Here is a 25956-nt window from a genome sequence, read left to right as displayed (position 1 = left end):
TTTAAAAATTTTTATTTACTTATTTGAGAGCAACAGACAGAAAGAGAGAGAATGGGTACGCCAGGGCCTTCAGCCACTGCAAACAAACTCCAGATGCATGTGCTACCTTGTGCATCTGGTTTACGTGGGTCCTGGGGAAATGAGCCTCAAACTGGGGTCTTTACATCATGAAGATAAAAGGTCTCTACAATGAAAAGTTTAAAATATCGAGAAAAGAAACAGAAGATACTAAAAGATGGAAAGACCTCCCATGCTCATGGATAAGGCACAATCAATTCCTGAGTGCAATCTATAGATGCAATGGAATCTACATCAGAGTATCAATGACATTCTTCACAAACATACAAAAAACAGCCTTAAAGTTCATATGGAAATATAAAAGGCCTGAAATAACCAAAGCCATCCTGAACAAGATAGAGAAATGCTGGAGATATCACACCCTGATTTCAAATGATATTATGGAGCCATAGTTAAGCCAGCATGGTACTGCCATAAAAAATAAACTAAATGCACAGAATGGTGGAATAGAATAAAGTACCCAGAAATAAACCCGTGCAGCTACAAGTGTCTGGTTATCAACAAAAGTACCCCAAATACATATTGAAGGAAAAATCATCCTCTTCAACAAATGGTGCTTGGAAAATTGGATATTCACATGTAGAAGAATGAAATTAAGAGCCTACCTCTCACTCTTTACAAAAAAATAATTCAAACTGGATCAAAAACTTTAAAGTAAGATCTGAAACTTTGAAACTGCTAGATGAAACGTAAGGAAACACTTCAAGATACAGGTAGAGGTAAGGGGTTTCTGAAAAGATATCTATTATGCCAAGCAATAAGAGCAAGCATGACAAATGTAATTACATGTAATTAAGACTTCTACACGGTAATGAAAATGATTACCAAAATAAAGAGACAGTCTATAGGACAGGAGACAATGTTGGCCAGCTTGTACATCTGTTACAGTGACTCAGGACCTTCTTGTTGCTGGGACAAGGCACCTGACCAAATGTAGCTGATAGGAGGAAAGTTTCCTTTCTTTCTTTCTTTCTTTCTTTTTTTTTTTTTTTTTTTTTTGAGGTAGGATCTTACTCTAGCTCAGGCTGACCTGGAATTCACTATGTAGTCTCAGGGTGGCCTCGAACTCCTGTGATCCTCCTATCTCTGCCTCCCAAGTGCTGGGATTCAAGGTGTGTGCTACCACACCCAGCAAGGAAAGTTTTTTTTTTTTTTTTTTTTTTTTTTAATTTTAGCATAGAGTTTTCTGGGGAAACTTAATGATGGCAGGGAAAAAAGCATGGCATGAGCAGAGGCTGGACATCACCTCTGCCACAGTAGCAGTAGGACAGTGAGTTGAACTCTGGCAAGAAAGAGCTGGCTATAACACTCCTAAGCCCTCCAATAACACACCTCCTCCAGCAATGCTCCACCTCCCAAACTGCCACCAGCTGGGAACCAAAAATTCAGAATACATGAATTTATGGGGAACATATCAAACTGCCACATTCTACCCCTGGCCTCTATAAATTGATGGCCATTCAGAATATAAAATACAATGCATTCAGTTCAACTTTAAAAGTCCTCATAGTTTTTAATCAGTACCAACATTCTTTTAATCATCCATATAGTCCAAGGTCTCTTAGCTATGAGCCTCTAATACCAAAGATACTTAAAGGCACTGAGTAAACATTCACTCTGCAAAAGATGGCATTACAAGGAGAGGTTGAGCCAATGCAGGATCTAAAACAAACTAGGCAATGTCACATCCTGTAGTTCCAAGTCCAACATCTTTAACCAGTGATAAAGTCTCTGTGGCTCCAGTTTGGCCCCTGCAGCTGGTTTTCCCACAGCCTGGGAGAAAACATCATCCCAGAAGCTCTCCTTGGAGGCTGTTCCACACTCCCGGAAACTTCAAAATTCCGGGAGGTTGGGCTAAAGGGATGGCTTAACAGTTATGGTGCTTGCCTAAAAGCCAAAGGACCCAGGTTCAATTTCCCAGGACCCATGTTAGCCAGATGCACACAGGAGTGCATGCATCTGGGGTTCGTTTGCAGTGGCTGGAGGCCCTGTCATGCACATTTCCCCACCCCCATCTCTCTCTTTCTTTCTCTGTCAAATAAATAAAGATAAAATATTTTTTAAATCCTGATGGTCTTCAATGCAACCATGATTCATCTCTGTGGCTCCTCTAGGCCTCTATGCAGGGACTCTAGTAACCCTGCCTCACACTGCCAAGTGGTCATTTCCAAACAAACCACACTGCAAATCCAATGACTCTTTTTTCCTTCATTTGTTATGCTGCTATAGTGCAAAGTACACTCCCAAATTGTTAATCCAGGAAAGGAATAAAGCTGACTTTAAGAGCAAAAAAAAAACTTCAACATTCTGGCCCCCTTCAAAAAAGTCATCATTCTTTCTGTTGCCCCAATGCAGAAAAGCTGGTCCAATCTCAACGGTGGTAATTTCTCAAACATCTGTAGCTGAATAGAGTTTACATCTCCATCCCAAAAGTTTCATTTGTTCCTGTGCCATATCCATCTGCTCACACTAATGCATTTCTTCTAAACTCAGCCCTGAACCAGTTCTCAAGACAAGGGAAGAGCACAGCTAGTCTTTCATACTAACTGCCTCTAGCCCAGTCTGGACAGAGCTCTTTCTTCTTCTCTGTTGTAGTCAGCTCCAAATTGCTGGGTTGAATATCCAAACCAGACACATTTTATGGGAGGAAGGAATTTATTTCAAGCTTACAGATTGGGATGTGTGTGTGTTGGGGGGAGTTCCACTGGTGGCAAAAGAAGCTGTTTACATACATCGAGCAGAGAAACAAACAGCCCATAAAAACCAAAAGCAGCAAGCACAAAAGGGCAGCAAACAGTAGGGACCCTGCCAGAGCTCAGACTGCTCTGCATACCTTTGGGCTGGAAATCAGATCCACCCCCAAACAAATTTATGGCTGGACCCTAGAATCCACACCCCAGTGACACCTCCTGCAGCTAGGTGGCTGGAAATCCAAGGTACATTCAAACTACCACACCTTCATAATTCAAAGCTGCACGTTCCACAGTTATTACTCCAAACTGACCAGAATATCCATCAAACACTGCTTACAGCACTGCAAGGAATCTTTTTTTTATATATATATTTTGTTCATATTTTATTTATTTATTTGAGAGCGACAGACACAGAGAGAAAGACAGATAGAGGGAGAGAGAGAGAATGGGCGCGCCAGGACTTCCAGCCACTGCAAACGAACTCCAGATGCATGTGCCCCCTTGTGCATCTGGCTAACGTGGGACCTGGGGAACCGAGACTCAAACCGGAGTCCTTAGGCTTCACAGGAAAGCGCTTAACCACTAAGCCATCTCTCCAGCCCAAGGAATCTTTTAAACCAAAGTTTCAAATCCTTCCACAACCCCTCCACCAAATAGTTCCACAAGGTCAAAAGTCACACAGGTTCCTTGCAGCAATAACCCCACTCCTGGTACCAATTTTCTGTTGCAGTTACCTTCTCATTGCTGGGACAAAGCAGCCAATGAGAGGGAAGGTTTTTTTTTTTTTTTTTTTTAAGCTTACTGATTCCAGGGTAAGCCTCATCATGGTGGAAGAAGTTGGCTCATTTCATCATACAACCATAGCAAAGAGAGAAGAGCCAGCCCCAGCAAGCACAAACTGACTCTGAACACATAAGGCTGGACTTCACTTCAAGGCCCACCCCTGGTGACACACCTTCTCCAGCAGGGATCTACCTCCCAAGTGCTCCAAACTTTGTAGTAAGTAGGAAACTTAATCACAAACACCTGAGGCTATGGAGACATTTTTACATTTAAACCACCACAGCATCTGACAGGGCATTAATATATAGAATATGTTAAGAATTCAAAAATTTAAATTATTAAAAAAATCAAGCAACAAATGGATAAATTGATTGAATAGACTGTTCTGTAAAGAAATGCAAATGAAGCCGGGCATGGTGGCACACACCTTCAATTCCAGCACTTAGGAGGCAGAGGTAGGAGGATCACCGTGAGTTCAAGACCATGCTGAGAGTTCCAGGTCAGCCTGGACTAGAATGAAACTGTACCTTGAAAAACAAAACAAAAAAGAAATGCAAATGACTAATAAGTATATGAAAAAGTCCAATATTCTTAGTTATTGGGAAATGCAAATCAAAACTATGTTCAGAGCTGGAGAGATGGCTTAACTGTTAAGGTGCTTGCCTGCAAAGTCTAAGGACACAGGTTCAATTCTCCAGTACTCACGTAAAGCCAGATGTGCAAAGTGACTCATGTATCTGGGGTTCATGTGCAGATGCTAGAGCCCCTGGCATGTCCATTCTCATTCTTTCTGTCTCCCTCCCCTCCCCCTCTGCTTGCAAATAAATAAATAAGTTAGGAATGGAAAGATCACTTAGCGGTTAAGGTATTTGCCTATGAAGCCTAAGAACCTAGGTTCAATTCCCCAGTATCAACATAAGCCAGATGCACAAGGTGGTACATGCGTCTGGAGTTTGTTTGCAGTGGCTGGAGGCCCTGGCATGCCCATTCTCTTTCTCTTTCAAATAAATAAAGACAAACTTTAAAAATTTTTAAATAACTTTTTATTTTTATTTATTTATTTGAGAGAGAGTGATAGAAAGATGCAAGAGAGAGAGAAAGAGAGAGAATGAATATGGGCACATTGGCCTCTAGCCACTGCAATTGAATTCCCGTCACATGCACCAACCTGTCTATCTGGCTTTATGTGGGTACTGGGGAACAGAACCTGGGTTCTTTGTAGGCAAGAATCTCTCCATCACTTAAAAATTTTTTAAATAATTTTTAAAATAATTTTTTAAAAAACAGATTCTGTATCACCCAGCCAGAATGACTCTGATCAAGAAAGAAAGAAAAATTCTGGCAAAGACTCTGGGAGGAAGAAACTCTATACACTACTAGCGGGAACATAAATTAGTGAAGCCACTGTTGAAATCAGTATGGAAGGTCCTCAAAGAATCTAAAAATAAAACTACTGTATGATCTAGCCATACCATTTCTGGGTATATAGCCAAAGGAATCTACATTAGCATATGATAAATAAGCTGCACACCCATGTTTATTGTGGTACTATTTACAATGCCAAAGGCATGAAATCTACCCCATGTCCATTAGCAGAGGAGTGGATAAAGAAACGTGGCTTATAGCCGGGCGTGGTGATGCACGCAGAGGTAGGATCACTGTGAGTTTGAGGACACCCTGAGACTATATAGTGAATTTCTGGCCAGTCTGAGCTAGAGAGAAACCCTACCTCAAGAAAACAAAGCAAAACAAAAAAGAAATGTGGCTTGTATACACAACAGGGTTTTAGTTAGGCAAACTACTTTTGGCCTTTTCACAAAAATGAATGGAACTGGAACTCACTAAACAAAATAGAACAGATTGGGGTTGAGGAGACAGCTCAGAGGACCAAGTGCTTGCTGTATAACTCCTATGCCTCAGTTCAGGTCCCCAGACCCCAGTGTAAAAGCTGGAACCTCTGTCGGGTTTCTGGAGTCCTGATGTTCTTACAGAGAGGAGGGAGATAGAGACAGGAGGATGTCCCAGAGGCTCAGGGCCCAGTTAGCCTCATGAATGCAGCAGTGAACAAAAATGAGAAACCATGCCTCAAAGTAGACTGACGGTAAAGCCTAACCTTCAAGTTGTCCTTGTGCCCACACTCACACATGTGAAAATGCACACACACACACACACACACACACACACACACACACACCAAATAGCTAAATAAAAATGTTAGAGATGGAGATATGGCTTAGTCGTTAAGGCATTTGCCTGCAGAGCCTAAGGACCCAGGTTTGATTTCCCAGCACCCACGTGTTGCAGTCAGGTTCGCATTGCTGGCAGAAATCACCTGACCAAGAGCCGCTTGTGGGAAAAAGGTTTATCTTGGCTTGCACACTCAAGGGGAAGCTCCACGATGGCAGGGGAAATGACAACATGAGCAGAGGGTGGACATCACCCCCTGGCCAACATCAGGTGGACAACAGCAATAGGAGAATGTGCCAAACACTGGCATGGATAAACTGGCTATAACAACCATAAGCCTGCCCACAACAATACACTGCCTCCAGGAGGCATTAATTCCCAAATCTCCATTAGCTGGGAACCTGGCATTCAGAACACCTAAGTTTATGGGGGACGCCTGAATCAAACCACCACCAGACGCATGCATCTGGAGTTTGCAGTGACTAGAGGCTCTGGTGTGCCCATTCTCTCTGTCTCTGGCTCTCTCTGTCTTTGCTTGAAAATAAATATAAAAATAAAGTTTAAAATGACAAATATTGTATGCTTTCTCTCACATGCAGAACCACATCTAACTTCATCTGTACCTATATCATCTACAGCTAGATCTATCTGAATGAATGACAGGAAAATGGAAGAAGAGCATTTGGGGAAAGGAAGATGATTAGCAGCACCAGGAAGGGAGGGAAGATAGAAAAGACTGGTGGGAGGATGAATATAAGAAAAGTACAATGATACACATGCATGAAAAATTTAATAATTGAACCCATTATTATGGATGCCAATTTAAAAACCAATAAAGAGACAATACTTTCATATAGTAGAGATTAAAAATAGATCATATTAATAGGCCTCTGATTTAAATAATTTAAATTGTTGAAGTTTTCATTCCTAAGTTTTATTAACTTGAATCTTCTTTCTCTTCCTTTAAAATTTTTTTGCGCAAGGGATAGGAAATGGTTCAGCAGATAAGCAGGAGGGCCTCTGTGGTAAGAGCCCACCAAGTTCAACTCCCCAGAACCCGCCCAGTATGGGGCTAGAGAGACAGCTCAAGAGCAAAAAGCACTTCTTGTGTAAGCAGGAGGACCTGAGGAGGTCTGAAATACAGCTTGAGTTAGATCCCTAGGACCCACATAAACAGCTGGGCATGACATAACGCCTGGGGAATTGCAGGGACTGTTAGGAAAATACACACAAACACACCACCACCACCACCACCAAGGATCACTCCTGCTCAAGTAAGAATGGGCAGAAAAGCAATGGAGGAGAGCATTCAGTCACCGCGCTGCACCTCGCCTCAGGAAAGCACACCGGGTGTGGACACAGACACTTGTGTACAGCACATACTACATTACACACATGCAAAGAAAAAAAGGCTGAGCATGGCCACCTCGTCTGTAACTTGTTTTCAGGAGTACAGGCCAGAGGACAGCAGCTCCAGGTTGAGTTCCCTCTTTCTAGACCTTCATCTTAAAGAAAGAAAACACACAGAGAAGCAATGAGCAGGACACTGGACATTTGCACGCACACACATGCATATATCCCACACATCACACACAACATGCACACCATACCACACACATATTCTACACACACAGCAAAGGAACAAAAAAAAAAAAAAAAAAAAAGGAACAGCATGAGGTCCTTGAGGGTCACAGAAGTTCTGAACCTGTCAAAGTTGGGAGCCAGCAAGGATGGAGGCAGGGAAGAGGCCACCACCCTAGAACCCATCCAGACACGGGAGGAAAGACCCTCCTGATACTGCTGGAGAGGCAGAAAGAAAGAAGGTGAGGACTGGCTGGAGCAGTGGCTTAGTGGTTAAGGTGCCTGCCTTGGAAAGCCTAACAATCCAGGCTCCCCAATACCCACGTAAAGCCAGATGCACAAAGTGGTGCATGCATCTGGAGTTCATTTGCAGCAGCTGACGGCCCTGGTGTGCCCATCCTCTCTGTCTGTCTCTCTCTCTCTTCTCTCCATCTCCTTCTGCTTGCAAATAAACAAATAAATTTTTAAAAGAAAGAAAGTGAGGGGTTAAAAGATGCAATGGTGGGCGCAAGCCCTTGGGACAGAGAGAAGAATATGTAAATACTGATTTGCTTCCTTGGGTCAGGGCTAAGACAAAGGTTCAGTCGATGCTGTGGACTGAATTTTTATGCCCCTCTGATATGCGCCTATGTCCTCTCCTCCTCTCTTTCTTCCTTCTTTCTTTCCTTTGTTCCAGGCATTTGGTGTACAACAAGGCCCCAGCGCCAGCCTTCTCCTTGGGATACCATCTCCACAGAAAAAAACAAAGTCACTGTCAGGGCATCTCGGAGGTTAAGAACCCAGAATCTGGAAGTAGACCTAAGTAACCTTGGCTCCAGCCTGTGGACAGCTATTCTTGAACTGCCCAGCTTGTATTCTGGAAACTAATCTAATAAATCCCTGTATAATATGTTTCCCTTTATAACACGTGTTCATGCTTTTGGTTCCATTCCTCTAGAGAACTCTCACAATCCACAGGGCAAAAGTCAGGCAGGTAGGAGGAATAGTCTGGAGTGCTTAGTTTGAGTAATTCCCAGAGGCTCTAGGGTTTAAGGGTCATCCCTAGTTGCCTGGAAACTGGCCCTGGGATCATTAAGGGATGACTAAAGTAGAAGAGTAACCACTCCTGGGGTCTACAGATCAGACTGTAGAGAGACTGCTCTGGATTGAGTAGAATGCATATCAAAAGTGCATTGTGGGGCTGGGGAGACACCTTAGCAGTTAAGGCATTTGCCTATGAAGCCTAAGGACCCAGGTTTGATTCCCCAGGACCCATGTAAAGCCAGATGCACATGGTAGCCCATGCATCGAGAGTTCGTTTGCAGTGGCTGAAGGCCCTGGCATGCCCATTCTATCTGCTTCTTTCTCCTTCTCTCTCTCTCCAATAAACAAATAAAACAAATAACAATAAAACAATAAACAAATCCAATAAACAAATCATATACACACATACACACACATACATATACATATATAAATATATATATATTTAAAAAGTGCATTCCAGGCTGGAGAGATGGCTTAGTGGTTAAGGTGTTTGCCTGAAAAGCCAAAGGAGCCAGGTTCAACTCCCTAGGACCCACATAAACCAGATGTATAAGGTGGCCACTTGCATCTGGAGTTCATTTGCAGTGGCTGAAGGCCCAGAAACACTCATTCTCTCTCTCTAAGAAATGAACGAATAAATAATAAAATGAAAAAAGTGCATTTCTTATTTATTTCTAAGAATTAACTGTCCCTAAAAGGAGTTCTCTCCCCAGGGCCTCACATGCTAGAGATGGGTCTACACCCCCAGCCATCCAGCTAGGCTCTTAAAGATGTTAAAACATGATTCAGAAAATGTTTAAAAAATGCACATGACTAGAATGCATCCCGCCTCTTCCATCAGATGCCATTTATCCTCATTTTAAGGCCCATTCTAAAATATATTCTTTTCTTTTCTTTTCTTTTCTTTTCTTTTCTTTTCTTTTCTTTTCTTTTCTTTTCTTTTCTTTCTTTCTTTCTTTCTTTCTTTCTTTCTTTCTTTCTTTCTTTCTTTCTTTCTTTCTTTCTTTCTTTCTTTCTTTCTTTCTTTCTTTTTTTGAGTCTATCAGAGAGTAGCAGTTTACCCAATGGCTGTTAAAGGTGCATGTTCTGATAGCCAGCTGAGAACAAGGAAGAGATTGGAAAAGCTACAAACACATGGCCAGGTGTGGCGGCCCCTGCCTGGAATCCCAGCACTCTCGGGTAAATTCCCGGTCAGCCTGGGCTAGAGCAAGGACGCCCTCCAGAACTCACAAAGCACAACAACCCCGGGCCCACCTCAGAGGCCCAGCATTTGGGAACATTTGTGCAGCCCCTGGGTAATCTTCTGTTCTTAGTGATGCAGGATGTTGGGGCTCAGGAGGGGTTCTCCAAATTTATGAACTTCAAGTTTGGGTTCTGTCCTACCTTTAACAAAGAATTGATGAAGACAGACTCAATAAGGTTAAATTATGAATTATTAAGTTTATTTAAGGAGAAATCACAAATTGTGGGGTTTATATAAGGGATATTGGGATCTAGGAAGGCTAGAGAAAAGTCATAAAAATGTGGGAAGTAGGGAACATGCTCTTGGGTGGAAAACATTGTATAGTTCATAAGGTTCACTTAAGGGAAATCGACATTTATTTTGTTTTAAATATTTTATTTTTTATTTATTTAAGACGAAGAGAGAGAATGGGCATGCCAGGGCCTTCAGCCACTGCAGACAAACTCCAGGTGCTTGTGCCACCTTGTACATCTGGCTTATGTGGGTCCTGGAGAATTGAACAGAGGACCTTTGGTTTTTTTTGTTTCTCAGCCAATTTATTTTATTTTTTAAAATATATTCTATTTTTGAAGGACAGAGAGAGAGAGAGAGAACGAGAGAGAGAATGGACACACCAAGGCCTTTCAACTGCTGTACATGAACTCCAGACGCTTGTGCACCCCCTTGTGGGCATGCACGGCACTGCACACTTTGAGTCACTTGCATCTGGCTATATGTGGGATGTGGAGGATTTGAACGGGAGTCCTTAGGCTTCACAGGCAGGCCCCTTAACCGCTAAGCCATCTCTCCAGCCTGAAACTGAGGTTTTTAAGAAAAAACTGGAATAGAGCCACAAACACGAGGAGGATAGAATTTAGGAGCTTGTGTAGGCTTTAGAAGGAACACACGTGGCATCTGCCGTGTGCTCTCCTATGGAGGGAAGTTAAGAGGGCAAAATGGTGAGGCTCAAGGAAGAAGAAGAGGCAAATTATTAAGGCAGAGACCAAGAAAACCAGAGGAGAAATGAGTAATGAAGGGAGTTACACTCATGGTTACCCCGAGTTTAAGGAAATTGCACAGGTAGCAGTTCTGGAGTTAGTGAGAACACCCCCATCTGGTAGATCTGGAGTGTAAGGGGAAAACACACGTGGTAGATTCAGATACCAGAGGAAAATCATGCGTGTTATCAAAGTGAGAAGTTACCCCAAGGTATGAAACAGAGGCCAGCAGAAATGCTCTCCCAGACCAAGAAGCTGTGTTATACTTTTCGGCTCCTGGAAGAGGAGGAGGAGGGGGAAGAAGAGGAGGGAGGGAGGGGGAGTCAGAGTCACGTGTACCCCTGTGGCTCCAGCGAAGGCAGAGCAGAGCTTGAAGGGCAGAGCCCAGTGGAGCGGAGCAGGGCGGAGCTAGCCTCAGGAAGAAGACAGCAGCCTTTATAGGCAAGGGGGAGACCCCACTGGTTTGTAGGTTTGGACGGTAGATCCCAGAGCCAGCCCTCCTGAGCCAGCCCATTTGGGCCATCTACCTAGGTAACACCCTAGACTGTGGGCAGCAGGGGCTGCTGGAGATCAGTCTTGACCAGACACTGTTCCGTTTGTGCCAAGTGTCCTATTCTTGTGTCAGGGCAAGGTGGCATGTGGGGCGGTGATGACAGCTAGCCAGGTAACCCCGCTTCTCTGAGAAGTGTTAAGGAGAACTAGGTGTGGTGACACATGCCTATAATCCCAGAGCTTGGATCAGGAGAACCAGGAGGGTCACGGGCTCTGATTTCTGAAGCTGCATTTAAAAAGCTAGCTTTGGACTGGAGAGATGGCTTAGTGGTTAAGTGCTTGCCTGTGAAGCCTAAGGACCCCGGTTCGAGGCTCGACTCCCCAGGACCCACGTTAGCCAGGTACACAAGGAGGCGCATGCATCTGGAGTTTGTTTGCAGTGGCTGGAGGCCCTGGTGCACCCATTCTCTCTCTCTCTCTCTCTCTTTTTCTCTCTCTTTTTTTTTCTCTCTCTCTGCCTCTTTCTCTGTCTGTCACTTTCAAATAAATAAACATAAAAAAAAAATTTTTAAAGCTAGCTTTCTCCTCATTACTAGTCTCCCTCATTACTAAAGGGTCAGAATCAATCTCTACTCCTTGGTTATGATCGTCATCCCTACAGGACCAACCGTAGGCTAGCGTCCAGTCAGTTTCTGTCCCTGGCTGCTGATTCCTCTTCTTTATGAGGCACTGTCTGCTGTATCTCAGGCTAGTCTCAAACTCTGTACATAGCAGAGGCTGCCCTTGAACTCCTGATCCTTCTGCTTCCCACGTGCTGGGATTATAGGTTTGTGTCCCCCACACCTGGCTTCTTCCTGGCGCTTCTCAGTGAAGCAGGGTTACCTGCTAGCTCTTATCACCTCTTAGTTTTGCCCAGTTAGAAACACAGCAGGAAGAGTCCTCCAGTCCTGACTGGAAACATGAGTGTGACTACATGTTGACCTTTTAGTCCCTAAGGGAAGCAGCTCAGGGGCAAACGCCTATACTAACACAGCTTCCAAGTGTCCTTTCCTTTAGGTTCAGGTGAAAGGTTATAATGCAATCTTTTTATTTATTTATTTTCTGCATTTTTTTTATGAGAGAGAGGAAGAGAGGGAAAGGGAGAGAGAGAGAGAATGGCTGCAGGGTCTCAGCCATTACAATCCAACTCCAGATGCTTGCGCCTCCTTGTGCATATGTGCAACTTTGCATGTTTGTCTCACCGTGTGCGTCTGGCTTATGTGGGACCTAGAGGGTCAAACATAGATCCTTAGGCACTGCAGGCAAGTGCCTTAACTGCTAAGCCATCTCTCCAGTCCTGATACAATCTTTTTTTAAAATATTTAAATCACTTTTATTTGTTTTATTTGTTTATTTGAGACAGAGAGAGAAAGAGGCAGAGAGAGAGAATGAATGGGTGCGCGAGGGCCTCCAGCCACTGCAAACAAACTCCAGATGCATGCGCCCCCTTGTGCATCTGGCTAACGTGGGTCCTGGGGAAGCGAGCCTCAAACTGGGGTCCTTAGGCATCACAGGCAAGTGCTTAACTGCTAAGTCATCTCTCCAGCCCCCCTTTTTTAAAAGTGTGCTTGAGTGTGTGTGAGAGATTTTTAAATTTTTATTTATTTGCAAGCAGAGAGAGAGAGAGAGAGATATAAAAGAGACAAGAGGTAATGGGCACACCAGGACCTCTAGCCACTGCAAACGAACTCCAGATGCATATTCTCCTTGTGCATCTGGCTTATGTGGGTCCTGGTGAATCGAACCCAGGTCCTTTGGCTTCACAGGCAAACATCTTAACTGTTAAGCCATTTCTCCAGCTCCCTGATGCAGTCTTTTAAACAGATACTCTGTAACTTTGAGCTGAGCATGTCCCCAAATATGTCTACTGTATTTCCTTAAATTATGACTTCAGATTGAGCATACTCAGAAATGCACTAACCCCTACTGCATAGGCTTTTCCAGTCCCCCACTTCCTTTGTTTGAGGACATTGCTTAGCGAATCACACTAGGCTGCAGGTAATAAATCTTTCCCTACATGTCGGTGTTTAGGCTTTGCACTCCCAAGATGCAAACCCTTTGCCTTTGGCTACAGTCTCACAACGTTGATTCTTCTAGCTCCTGTCACAGGGCTGTTTCCTCCTGTGTAAGCTCACAATCAGGTATTCTAGATGTTCAGGGAGGAGCTGTCTGAGGCTGGGCAATGAAGCTTGGAATTTTCTTTTAATTTTTGTTTATTTTTATTTATTTATTTGAGAGCAACAGACAGAGAAAGAGGCTGGGGGGGGGGGGGAGGGACAGAGGGAGAGAGAGAGAGAGAATGGGCACACCAGGGCCCTCAACCACTGCAAACAAACTTCAGATGCATGCGTCATCTTGTGCATCTAGCTTCCATGGGTCCTAGGGAGCCTTGAACCAGGTTTCTTAGGCTTCACGAGCAAGCACTTCACCATTAAGCCATCTCTCCAGCCCCAAGCTCAGAATATTTTCAGGGACCTACCATTCATGCCAAACTTAGAGCTGTACATGGTTAACCTTGTAGATGTCTAAATAAACAACTTTAGGAAGTTCAGGCAGGGTTCCCAATGCCTTGAAGGGTCTCATCCTTCTTTATTTTATTTTTAATTATTTGCAAGCAGAAAGAGAGGGGGGAGAGAGAGAGAGAGAGAGAGAGAGAGAGAGAGAGAGAGAGGGAGAGAGGGAGAGAGAGGGAGAGAATAAGTGATGCCAGGGCATCTTGCCATTGCAAATGAACTCCAGATGCATGCATCACTTTGTGTATCTGGCTTTATGTGGGCACTAGATAATTAAACCTGACCCTATAGGCTTTGCAAACAAATGCCCTGAGCCATCTTCCTACACCCCCTCCTATATCTTTGCTTGTTGTTTGTTTGTTCTTATTTGAGAGCAACAGACAGAGAGAGAGAGAGGCAGAGAGAAAGAGAGAGAGAATGGGCATACCAGGGCCTCCAGCCACTGTAAACGAACTCCAGATGCATGCGCCCCCTTGTGCATCTGGCTAACATGGGTCCTGGGGAATCAAGCCTCCAACTGGGGTCCTTAGGCTTCACAGACAAGAGCTTAACCGCTAATCCATCTCTCCAGCCCTGATGCCTTTTCTTAACAATTTGGAACCCGAGGCAGCCACTTTCAGGTCCCAGGCCCTGCAATTATCAAGGTCCTTTCTTTTAGAGCTGAAAAACTCGCCCATAGTTATCTAAAGCCATTTAAGGTGTGGTCCCTGACTTATGGCATCAGCCTTACCTGAGAGCTTGTTAGAAATGCAAAGTCCCTGGTTTGGCTCAGCACAGACCTAGAGTCAGATCGAAAGCCTGTAACTGCCAGTTGTTTGGTATTTGCTTTTATTAGAAACATCCTTAATTGCACATGAAAGGCCTCAATTGCTGGTCTTTACTGAAAGCTTTGGAGATGGACTTCTAAGAGCCCACAAGTTTCAGAACACAGTGGGGGGCTGGGCATCCCACAGGGCATCAAAAGCATGGCTAAACTGAGACTTCCCACTCCTGCAACTGTGCTTGTGACTAGGCAAGGAGCATGGGTGCAAAACTTAAGGAGGCACGCACTCTCAAGGGTTCAGGCTTGCACTTGCATGGCTTGGAGTGGCGTGCCTCCTTAAATTTTGCATCCAGGCTTGCGTGGCCCTGTAGGAGACTTGGCAAAGCCTCAATTTCCTGGAGCTTCTTTTGCCCCAGGTGAATGCCCACCCACGGGGTTCTGCAACTCCTCGGCCTTAAAAGCAGGACTTGGGCTGGAGAGATGGCTTAGCGGTTAAGCGCTTGCCTGTGAAGTCTAAGGACCCCTGTTCGAGGAGGCTCGATTCCCCAGGACCCACATTAGCCAGATGTACAAGGGGGCGCACGCGTCTAGAGTTTGTTTGCAGTGCCTGGAAGCCCTGGCGCGCCCATTCTCTCTATCTCCCTCTTTCTCTGTCTGTTGCTCTCAAATACATAAATAAAAATAATTTTTAAAAACAGAGGGACTTGTTTTTTGGGAATTCCTGATCAGAGTAGCTTTGGTGTGGGGCCTCCGTAAAGGGGTGGAGTCGCTCAGAATCAACCAGAATGCAATCTTCCTATCCTCTCTTCCCTTTTTGTTCATCAAATATATTCATATATATTGTTAAGGTATAGTTGTATATGAACCATATAATACCTACACTTCAGGCTTAGCTAGAATGTTAAAGCATACAGTGTATTAGTTCCAAGTGACAGAAAGTTGTCTCCTATTTATCATTGAGAATTAAATCATATTTTCATTATCAAATGCTTATAAACATTAAGACATATTTTGATTGTTTGAAAACTATAAATAAAATATAATAGTTAAGGGTATGAAAGTTTTAATGTTATTATATCATTATTTATTTATTTTGTTTTTTTCAAGGTAGAGTCTCACTCTAGCCCAGGCTGACCTGGAATTCACTATGGAGTCTCAGGGTGGCCTCGAACTCACAGCAATCCTCCTACCTCTGCCTCCTGAGTGCTGGGATTAAAGGTGTGCGCCACCACACCTGGCTTATTATATCCTTATTAACAAGATGTTTTATGTGGATACATCATGTGTTTGTTGGTACCCTCTTTTCCCTCGTCCCTGCCCCTATTCCGTAGGGGATGCTTCTCAGTGGGGTTGTGGGTATTCCCCGTGGGCTTGTGGGTTATGCATTTTGGGAGCAGAAGTCAGTTATTTGGGGGGGGGGGGGATGCCTCTGGGCATGATGTCTCAACCTGTGGCTCTTACAATCTTTCCCGCTCCTCTTCTGCAAAATTCCCTGAGCCTCCGTGGGTGAGTTTTAAGTCTACTTCAGTGAGGAGCTCTTAGAGGTGCCTCTGGACCTCTGCTTTGGTAGGTGTTGAGTGTCCTCAGGGTCTGTCTCCTACACCCCAGCCTCTTTTTAGCCCCAGGAAGTCTGCCACCATCTCAACACTTTCCATGCTTCTTTGGCCCCATTTCCGCGTTGGGGATTGTTGGGGATGTCCTTTACCCCTCTTTTCATTTCCCCGGCAAACTTCCACCCTAGCAACAGGCCCGCTGTCCCCTGGGTGGGCTGGCTGCTTGGGGACCACTCCCAGGACGTTGTCCTGTCAGCCTCAGGGTGCAGGTGGAGGCCAGGCTGAACCGGCTGCTGTCCGCCAAGCCAGACAGAGCACTTGGGAATAGAAGAACCCCAGGATTTGTGCTGGGTCCTCCTCAGAAGGGGGCTGATCTTGCAGGGGAAGGCTGAGGTGCTTGGGATTGTCCAGGCTCCCAGAACCAGCTCCACTCTCCTAAGAGACTTCTTAGGACGAGGATCCCCCAACCCAGGAACGAAAAAGGCCTGGGGAACCAACATGGCTCTGCACTGTCCTGGCCAGAATGAAGATGTCCTAAAGAGACACGTGTGACCCTCCTTTTGACTACTGGACTGTTGAAACAATGGACCCCAAGAAATTGGAATTTCCCAGAGCATCTCATGCTGGGAGAAGGAAACAGCCAGGACCCTGGTGCCAGCCAGAGGGGAAGCTTATCTTGCAGAGAGAGATTTCATAGCGCTGGCAGCTCCTAAGGCTTCCTCACTGTCAGCTGGAGCTGATGCCATGGTGATGGGCGGGACCTGAGTTATGCGTACCTCTTCCCTTCTGTTGAAACCTGAACATCATGTTGGGACCCCAGAGATGGGCTTGGGGAGTCACAGGACCTCTGTTCCTCCTCCCAATGTTACCACATTGAATAAATTTCCTTTTTCTGCATTTCTCTCTACAAGGATCTGAGCCTAGTTTGGTGGGGCTGGAAAGGGTTTGGTAACAACAGCTCCTGCTACCTTTCCATGAAGTAGGAAAAAGCCTGTCCGTGCCGTCCTGCTGAGATGTAGCCTGGCCAGAGCATGAAGGTTAAGAGGATGCCAAGAGGGGCGGAGAGCAGATGTGACCAAAGGTATACCCAGTGGTCAGCACTGAACACCATGGCCACTTGTGGCAGTTTAAATAGCTGGCCCCCAATAAATTCAGTGTTTTATTAGCTTGTAGTTTGGATCTGCAGCCTTTGGGCTGGAGGAAGTGTGGAGGTGGGTTTGAAATTCCAGTCTGAAGATATGCAAAGAGCCTAGATCCACCTGGAGTTCCTGAAGTGTGCTGCGCTGTGTGGCTTTTGGCTTGTGGGGTATTTTTTGTTTGTTTATTTGTTTGTTTGTTTTTTCTTATCTCTCTCTTTGGACCTGTGAAAACAGGGCCAATTTCTTCCCCCATTACGGAACTTCCCCCTGGATCTGTAAGTTTCAATAAATATCCCTTCCTTCCTAACTGTGCCGGGTCTGGGAGTTCACCTCAGTGAACCTGAAGCTGTCTGCTACACCACCTCTTCCTGCCCTGTGGTTTCTCAGACATGCCCAAAGCATGGTTCTGCCCCTTTCGTTTTTGCCCACACAAAATAAGCAAAAAGGAAAGCCACATTTCCAGGAATAACATTTAGGGAAGGGAGTCAAGGAAGGAAAGGGAGGGAAGGGGGCATGAGAGGCAGGGAGGGGCCCTTATCTCTCTCCGACAGGTTGGGTCCTGCCAGCTCAAAGGGCTGAGTCATCAGCGTCCTGCTCCGCCCGAATCCTACCTCTGCTTGGGGAATGGCTCTTTGCAGGCTGGGTTCTAGGGGATAGGCAGGATTGATGGCTGTAAGAAAAGGCTGGGAGTCTAGGCTCTGATCCTGGCCAGGGGCTTTCTGAGCACTTGGAGAGAGGAACATCCTTCTGGAGATGTTCCAGCTTTGTCAGTAAAACAGGAAGGCAGGTGTCAGGGGGATGTTCAAAGCCAGGAGTTCCGGCATCTTCCTGTAGACTCAAGGTGGAAGGGGCGCAGGGCTGGAGAGGGGAATGTGGCAGTGAGCTTTCACTGAGTGACACCGTGTTGACACTGATGTCTATATATTGTCAGTGACAACTTGCAACTTGTGCTTTATACTGCTGGGCTTCCCCATCTCCATTTTTCTTTTCTTAATGTTTTATGTATTTATTTGAGAGACAGAGAGAATGAGAATGGGCATACCAGGGTCTCCAGACACTGCAAACGAACTGTAGATGCATGTGCCACCTCATGCATCTGCCTTATGTGGGTACTGGGGAATCGACCCTGGATCCTGTCAAATGCCTTACCCTTCCGCCCCCCACCCTTTTTTGGAGACAGGATCTCATGTAGCACAGACCAGCCTCATGCAGCTGAGGATGGTCTTGAACACCTGATCCTTCTGCCTCCATCTCCTCAATGCTGGGATTAGATATGTGTAATACCACACCCAGTTTTATGCAGTGCTGAGGATTAAATTTAAGGCTTAATATATATATTTTTTTTGGTATTTTTATTTATTTATTTATTTGAGAGCAACAGACAGCGAGAGAAAGGGCAGAGAGAGAGAGAGAGAAAGAGAGAGAGAGAGAAAATGGGCATGCCAGGGCCTCCAGCCACTGCAAATGAACTCCAGACGCGTGCACTCCCTTGTGCATCTGGCTAACGTGGCTCCTGGGGAAACGAGCTAATGTGGGTCCTGGGGAAGTGAGCCTCGAACTGGGGTCCTTAGGCTTCACAGGCAAGCGCTTAACCGCTAAGCCATCTCTCCAGCCCAAATTTAGGGCTTTATGAATGCTAGCACTACCAACCGAGGTACATCCCAGCCCTGTATTGTGCTTTGTGTTTCTGGCACACTCAGTGTAAGCCTACTTCAGCAAATGAATAAATGAATGAGTAAAATGATGATGGATGAATACAAATGCCTTCTGATTTACTATGTGGTTACGTCCTGGTAAATCCACTATAAATTAAAATATCCCAAGTTGAAAAAAACATTTAACAGCTGGGTGCAGTGGTGCACACCTATAATCCCAGTACTTGGGAGGCAGAGAGGAGAATCGCTGTGAGTTCGAGTTCAGCGTGGGACTAAAGAGTGAGTTCCAGGTCAGCTTGGGCTACAGTGAAACTTGAAAAATACAAAAAAAGGGGGAGAGGTGGCTGGAGAGATGGATTGGCCATTAAGGTGCTTGCTCGCAAAGCCCAGCCACCTGGGTTCCATGCCCCGATACCCACGTAAAGCCCGATGCCCAAAGTGGTACATGCATCGGGAGTTCTTTTGTAGTGACTGGAGGGCCTAGCATGCTCTCTCTCCCTCTCTGCTTGAAAACAAATACAAAATATTTTAAAGAATTTAGCTGGGGCTAGAGAGATAGCTCAGTGGTTAAAGACACTTGCTTATAAAGCCTGATGGCCTGGGTTTGATTCCTCAGGACCCATGTAAAGCCAGATGCATGGACTGGTGTATGTGCCTGTAGTTCATTTGCAGTGGCAAGAAATCCTGGCATGTCCATATTCTCTCTCTCTCTCTCTTTACCTCTTGGCAGAGGTAGGAGGATCGCTGTGAGTTTGAGGCCAGCCTGAGGCTACACAGCGAATTCCAGGTCAGCCTAGGCTAGAGTTAGACCCTACCTCAAAAAAAAAAAAAAAAAATCCAAAACTAAATTTTTAGGGCTGGAGAGATGGCTTAGCGGTTAAGGCACTTGCCTATAAAGCCAAAGGACCTAGGTTTTACTCCCCAGGACCCATGTAAGCCAGATGCACAGGGGGTGCATGCATCTGGAGTTTGTTTGCAGTGGCTGGAGGCCCTGGCGTGCCCATTCTCTCTCTCTCTCTACCTGCCTATTTCTGTATCTCTCCCTCTGTCTCTCAAATAAATAAAAATATATATACATATATATATATATATATTTTTCAAAGTACGGTCTCACTCTAGCTCAGGCTGACCTGGAATTCACTATGTAGTCTCAGGGTGGCCTTGAACTCACAGTGGTCCTCCTACCTCTGCCTCCCAAGTGCTGGGATTAAAGGCATGCGCCACCACGCCTGGCTAAAATAAAATATTTTTATATACACACACACACACACATATTAGCTGTTGGTGTCACATGTCTATAATCCCAGCATGTGGGTAGTTGAAGGAAGAGGATCTTGAATTTAAGGCCAGCCTGGGATACATAGTGAGACCTTGTCTCAAAAAATTCAAAACAGGAGGCTGAGGTATAGCTCAGTGGGTCAAGCACTTCTCACATAAGCATAAGGACACAAATTGGGATCCTTAGTGCCCACCTGTAAACATGTAAAATTGGTGGGTGTGCTAGCTTGCACCTCAAGTCCCTGCACTGGGGAAGTGAAGACAGGGAAGCCCTGGGCCTCTCTGGCTAGCTAGTCTAACTCAGTTCTTGAGTTCTAGGTTAGTTAGAGACCCTGTCTTAAAAAACAAGGTGGAGGGCTGGAGAGATGGCTTAGCGGTTAAGCACTTGCCTGTGAAGCCTAAGGACCCCGGTTCGAGGCTCGGTTCCCCAGGTCCCACGTTAGCCAGATGCACAAGGGGGCGCACGCGTCTGGAGTTCGTTTGCAGAGGCTGGAAGCCCTGGCGCGCCCATTCTCTCTCCCTCCCTCTATCTGTCTTTCTCTCTGTGTCTGTCGCTCTCAAAAAAAGGTGGAGAGCAACTGAGGAAGACACTTGATGTCAACCTCTGACCTCCACACACATGTGCACCCACAGGGACATGAACATGCAGACGTACACAAATGTAGAGCACAACCACACACACACAGAGGAAAAAAACAGATAAAACTCATGCTTTTAATTTCAGCACTCAGGAGGCTGAGGTAAAAAAAAAATCACCATGAGTTCTAGGCTAGAGTGAGACCCTGTCTCCAAATAAATAAATGAATACATACACATGCACCACTTTGTGCATCTGGCTTCATGTGGGTACTGGGGAATTGAACCTGGGTCCTTTGACTGTTCAGACAAGTGCCTTAACCTATAAGCCATCTCTCTTAACTCCACAAATTTATTTGTTTGCTTGTTTGTTTTTATTTATTTATTTGAGAGCAACAGAGAGAGAAAGAGGCATACAGAGAGAGAGAGAAAGAGAATGGGCGCGCCAGGGCCTCCAGCCTCTGCAAACGAACTCCAGACACGTGCGCCCCCTTGTGCATCTGGCTAACGTGGGACCTGGGGGACCGAGCCTTGAACTGGGGTCCTTAGACTTCACAGGCAAGAGTGCAACTGGTAAGCCATCTCTCCAGCCCAACAAATTTATTTTTTATGGTTAGAAAAGTATAATTTTTTTCTTTCTTTTACAGAATCTCACTATGTGGACCAGGCTGACTCCTAACTCCTGATTTTCCTGCCTCTGCCTCCACAGTGGGCTACAGGAACAGTTCTTGAAATGCTTTTTGGTTCTGCAGACAGACCTCTTCCAGGCCTGCACAGCCACTCTCAACTGATGCTGGGGACTCCTGGGGGAAGGATTCTGGTCCTGGTTTCATTTGTTTTTTAATATTTTATTTTATTTATTTGAGAGGGAGAGAGAGGAAGGTAAGAAGGGAGACAATCAGAAAGAGAGTGAGCATGGGTGTGCCAGGGCCTCCTGCCACTGCAAATGAACTCCAGTCAACAAATGTTAGACACATGGCCACTTTGTGAATATGGCTCCATTCAGAGACTGGAAAATCAAACCCAGGTTGTCATGCGTTCACGCTTGGTAGGCAAGCAAGTGCCTTTAACTGCTTAGTCATCTCTGGTTTTGTAGTGGGGAAATTGGGATTCGGGGGTGCTTTCTGGAAACCCAAATCCTGAGTTTTTATCTGCAAACTAGCCAAAGAATTGGCACTTTTAAAGAAAATATTTTATTATGTATTTATTTGACAGAGAGAAAGAGGGAGAGAGAAAGAGAGAGAGATTGAGCGCACCAGGGCCTCCAGCCACTGCAAACAAACTCCAAATGCATGTGCCACCTTGTACATGTGGCTAACATGGGTCCTGAGGAATTGAACCTGGGTCCTTTGGGTTTGCAGGCAAATGCCTTAGCTGCTAAGCAATCCCTCCAGCCTAGAATTGGCAATTTTAGATTTAAAAGAATTTTTAAGATATTACATTTTATTTAGATTTTATAAAGGAGTACAGAAAGGGGAAGGCTGAAAGGTAAGGGGAGATCAAAGTGGGGAGAAGTACACCACATGGAGCCCAAAATTCCATGTGGGCCACGAGAAGCTCAGAAGTCCATGTGACCAGATGGATCTGGGGGGGGGGGGGAAGTGTGGAAAGAAAAAAGAAAGTTCAAGGAGCTCCTGCAATGTGGGGAGCTGGAGGAGATAAAGAACCCATGTGGAGAATAAGGACTAGGGGGCCCCTCCAGGTGGGCCTGGGCCAAGTCAGTTCAGATCTAGCCAAGGAAAAAACTCACCCACAGCTGGAAGATTTTAAGAGAGTGAGCGTCTGCCCTCCCCTTGCGAAGGCATTTATAAGCTTGGGGTGGTGGGCTGTCTTTTGGCCCAGGTGAACCAGAGAACCAGCTAGTTGGTTAGGTCTAGGAGCTGTCTCAGGATGAGATTAGCTAACTTGAGCAACCACAACGTTTAAATCCTATGAGAGACCTCCCTCCCAGAAGGGGTCCTTTGGAACTAGGCAAGAGATAAGAAAAACTTTGCTGCCATTTTTACCTTCAGGGGTCCAGTACCCTAACTCTATCCCTTTCATCTTCCCCTCTCATGAGAAGATAGTCTAACTGCTGTTAGAGGACAAGGAGCGACGACGTCAGATCATTAGCTATTTTCTGCTGAATGGGACACGAAGTGGCAATTAGAGAGTCTCTCCCAGAGAGGGGAACTACCCTAAAGACCCCGGAAGAGCATTGATGGAGTGCAGGAAGATGGTCTTAAAAGAGAATGTTGGGGAGAAAATAATGAGAAGCGAGCACACAGTAAACCAATCACCTTCAGGGTTGTCCTTTTTGTGGACTTCTAGGCCTTGGGGATCATTCGAGGAAACCCAGGTAGATGGAGTTGGATTGTCTCAGGACCATTGGAGCACAGGGTGGCTGAAGTTTGATTTTCGGAACTGTTTATTGAATGGCACAGTGGTGTCTGATATAGTGTGAATAGTTTTGTATGGCTTGTAAAACAGTCGAGATAATAGCAGGGTTGTCAGAGACATATACACAACATTTAACTTTGATACAATATTTTGTATAATAGTTTTCCAGAGTGTACCTTTTAAAATTTGTCCTGGGGGTAGCCAGGGCCAAAGTGTAGAGCCACTGAGTATCATTAAAGGCTGTACAAATACATTTTTGGTGTCAGGATTTGTTTTAAACACAGGCCGAACCTGTTACCAGTCTGGAAAACAATACAAATCTAAACCAATTAATTTTACCTAGAAATTGTTAGAAAAGGACAAGTAAGACAGTATAAAATCTTCTTAGCACCTGTGTTTGAAAACATCTTTGATTAGTCCAGATACCTGTGTGGGTGCCAATTACCCAGGGAACATTGGAACAGAACCACAGAGCTTGAAATTAGTTCTCTCAAATGAGGGCCATTGTTTGAGCATGAGGCTGTACTCTAAAGTAGGGAGTATGTCTTAATAGTTAATATTTTTTTATAACCATTGTCTTGAGATGCCAGAAATGAGATAGTTACTTTACATACAATAGAGCAAAATCTGGTCTTTGTTGAGCCAAAACAGCTAAGTTCTAATACAACCCTTGACAGATCTGTTTTGCAAGAGAAAACACCATTTGACAACCAATGTGTTCAGCTTAATCTTGATAGTGTAAAGAGAGCAAAATGTTATATTTCTCTACATTTCTTGGTACCTCGCCTAGAGAAATATAAGTCAGGAGGCTCTGCTAATAGCCGGTAAACAAAAGGCTCTGCTGGGATGAACAGCATTTCCTGGGGCCTATGCTGTTGAGCCAACTCCTTAATATAAGCAGGACTCCTGGTCACAGGCCTACCTCACACCCCCCAGGTGGCCCTTCCTGTAACTGACCAACAGATGTGTTTACAAGTTCCTTTATTGACGTTTATGACTGTCACATGTCAATTGTGATTTATGGCTTAATTCCCATCCTGTTTCTTTTCTATAATAATTGACACTCCGAACAGTTCAGGACATTTCACTCAGATCTGGAGTGTGGGGAGCCCTGATATACCAGACTATCCTTTTATTTTTCCTTTCCTTTCCTTTCCTTTTCTTTTTCCCAATAAAACTTTGCCTCACATTCTGTGAGTCGATGGTCTTACTTGTGTGACACCGGATCCCATAACAATAGTAATTGATCTTAGGTACCATAGAACTTTTTATTAACATAAAACAATTTCATGTTTTGTACATGACTTAAATTTGATAAAATTTAAGCAAACTATCTCAACATATTTTACCTAACAGGACCATAAAGATTACAGTAACTGAAATGAAATCACTTAAACCTAAGTGATTAAACCTAGTGATGACCATTCAATAGACTTAGAATAAAACAGATGCTACTTTTAAAGTCACAATGTCTTTAGGTATGAGTTCCTCATCTTTGGAAATTAAACACTTATACATGAACCTTTATCTTAAGATTCAGTCTTTCCAATAGTTAAAACTTTGACAAACAGAGTAACCTAATTTACTTTACTGAGAGTCTTAATGCCAGTTTTTACAACCCTCAAACCATAACAAATTAGCATCAGTGAGCTGTTAAATGAGTGAGGCCTTAACCATAAGATTCAATTTTTTCTGATTAAAACCTTGGCATCAGGTAAACATATTTTAGATTTTATCCAATTAAATGTCCTTTTCTAGCTGGGTGTGGTGATGCACGCCTTTAATCCCAGCATTTGGGAGGCAGAGGTAGGAGAATTGCCATGAGTTCGAGGCCAGCCTGAGATTACATAGTGAATTCCAGGTCAGCCTGGACCAGAGTGAGACCCTACCTCGAAAAAACAAAAAAATAAAAGGGAAGATATAAGTCCTTGGCGTTAGTCTCAGGCTGGCCTCGAACTCATGGCAATTCTCCTACCCTGAAAAACAAAACAAAACACCAACATAAATGTTCTTTTCTGAGCAACTTTCATTACTATCATGATGTTCTGGTGACATCCATCCTCCCCCCTCTACTCCCTTTTTTGTGGGGGGGCTTTCTGATTATAATAAAACAGAAATTGTCACCTGGAGCAACTATTTTAAAGTTCTTACCTGGTTTGGTTACCAAAGCTAAATCTGACTTTTAAAAATCAAAATAACCTTGAAGTAAATCAAATGCCAACAAAAACTTTAGGAGAGACCTGTTGTACTATTTGAATTAATAAAGAAACCAAAAGGTGTCAATAAACAACATCTTATTTGTTTAAGGTCCAAACAAAAGAGAAAGTATCAGGCAAAGTTTAAATTAAAATCATGTATTTGTTTCTGTTTTATTTATTTATTAGAGACCGAGAGAGAAAGTGAGAATGGGCGCACTAGGGCCTCTAGCCACTGCAAACGAACTCCAAATGTGCCACCATGTGCATCTGGCTTGTGTGGGACCTGGGGAATGGAAGCTGGGTCCTTAGGCTTCACAGGCAAGTGCCCTAACCGCTAAGCCATCTTTCCAGCTCAAAAATTATGTATTTATTTTTACCAAGCAATTTAAAAGTCATGTGGTCTAAAAACGTGGCATCAGGCTATCACACTGGAGCCTCAAATTGGAGATCCTCCTGTCTCAGCTTCCCAGGTAGCTAGGATAATAAGCCTAGCTCATTTTACTCTTTATAATACCTGCATGAATGAATGATTTACAGTTATATAAAGATGTATTTTTCACAGAGCAATTTAGCAGAAAATCATACCAGTTAGTGAGTACCATCAGGCATGTCTTTCCCATGTGCCTGTCTTTCCAGAGGCACAGCACAATGATTAAATACTATGAAAGACCTCCCTCCCAGGAGGGGTCTTGACTGGAAAAAAGAGTTCTTTAGAACTAGACAAGAAATTTAAAAAAAAAAAAAAAACCTTTCCTGCCCTTTTTATCTTCAGGAATTCAGTCACCCTAACTATACCCCCTTCA

The sequence above is a fragment of the Jaculus jaculus genome, chromosome 7 (assembly GCF_020740685.1).
Source record: "Jaculus jaculus isolate mJacJac1 chromosome 7, mJacJac1.mat.Y.cur, whole genome shotgun sequence".
Lineage (NCBI taxonomy): Eukaryota > Metazoa > Chordata > Mammalia > Rodentia > Dipodidae > Jaculus > Jaculus jaculus.
This window is presented reverse-complemented; position numbering follows the sequence as displayed.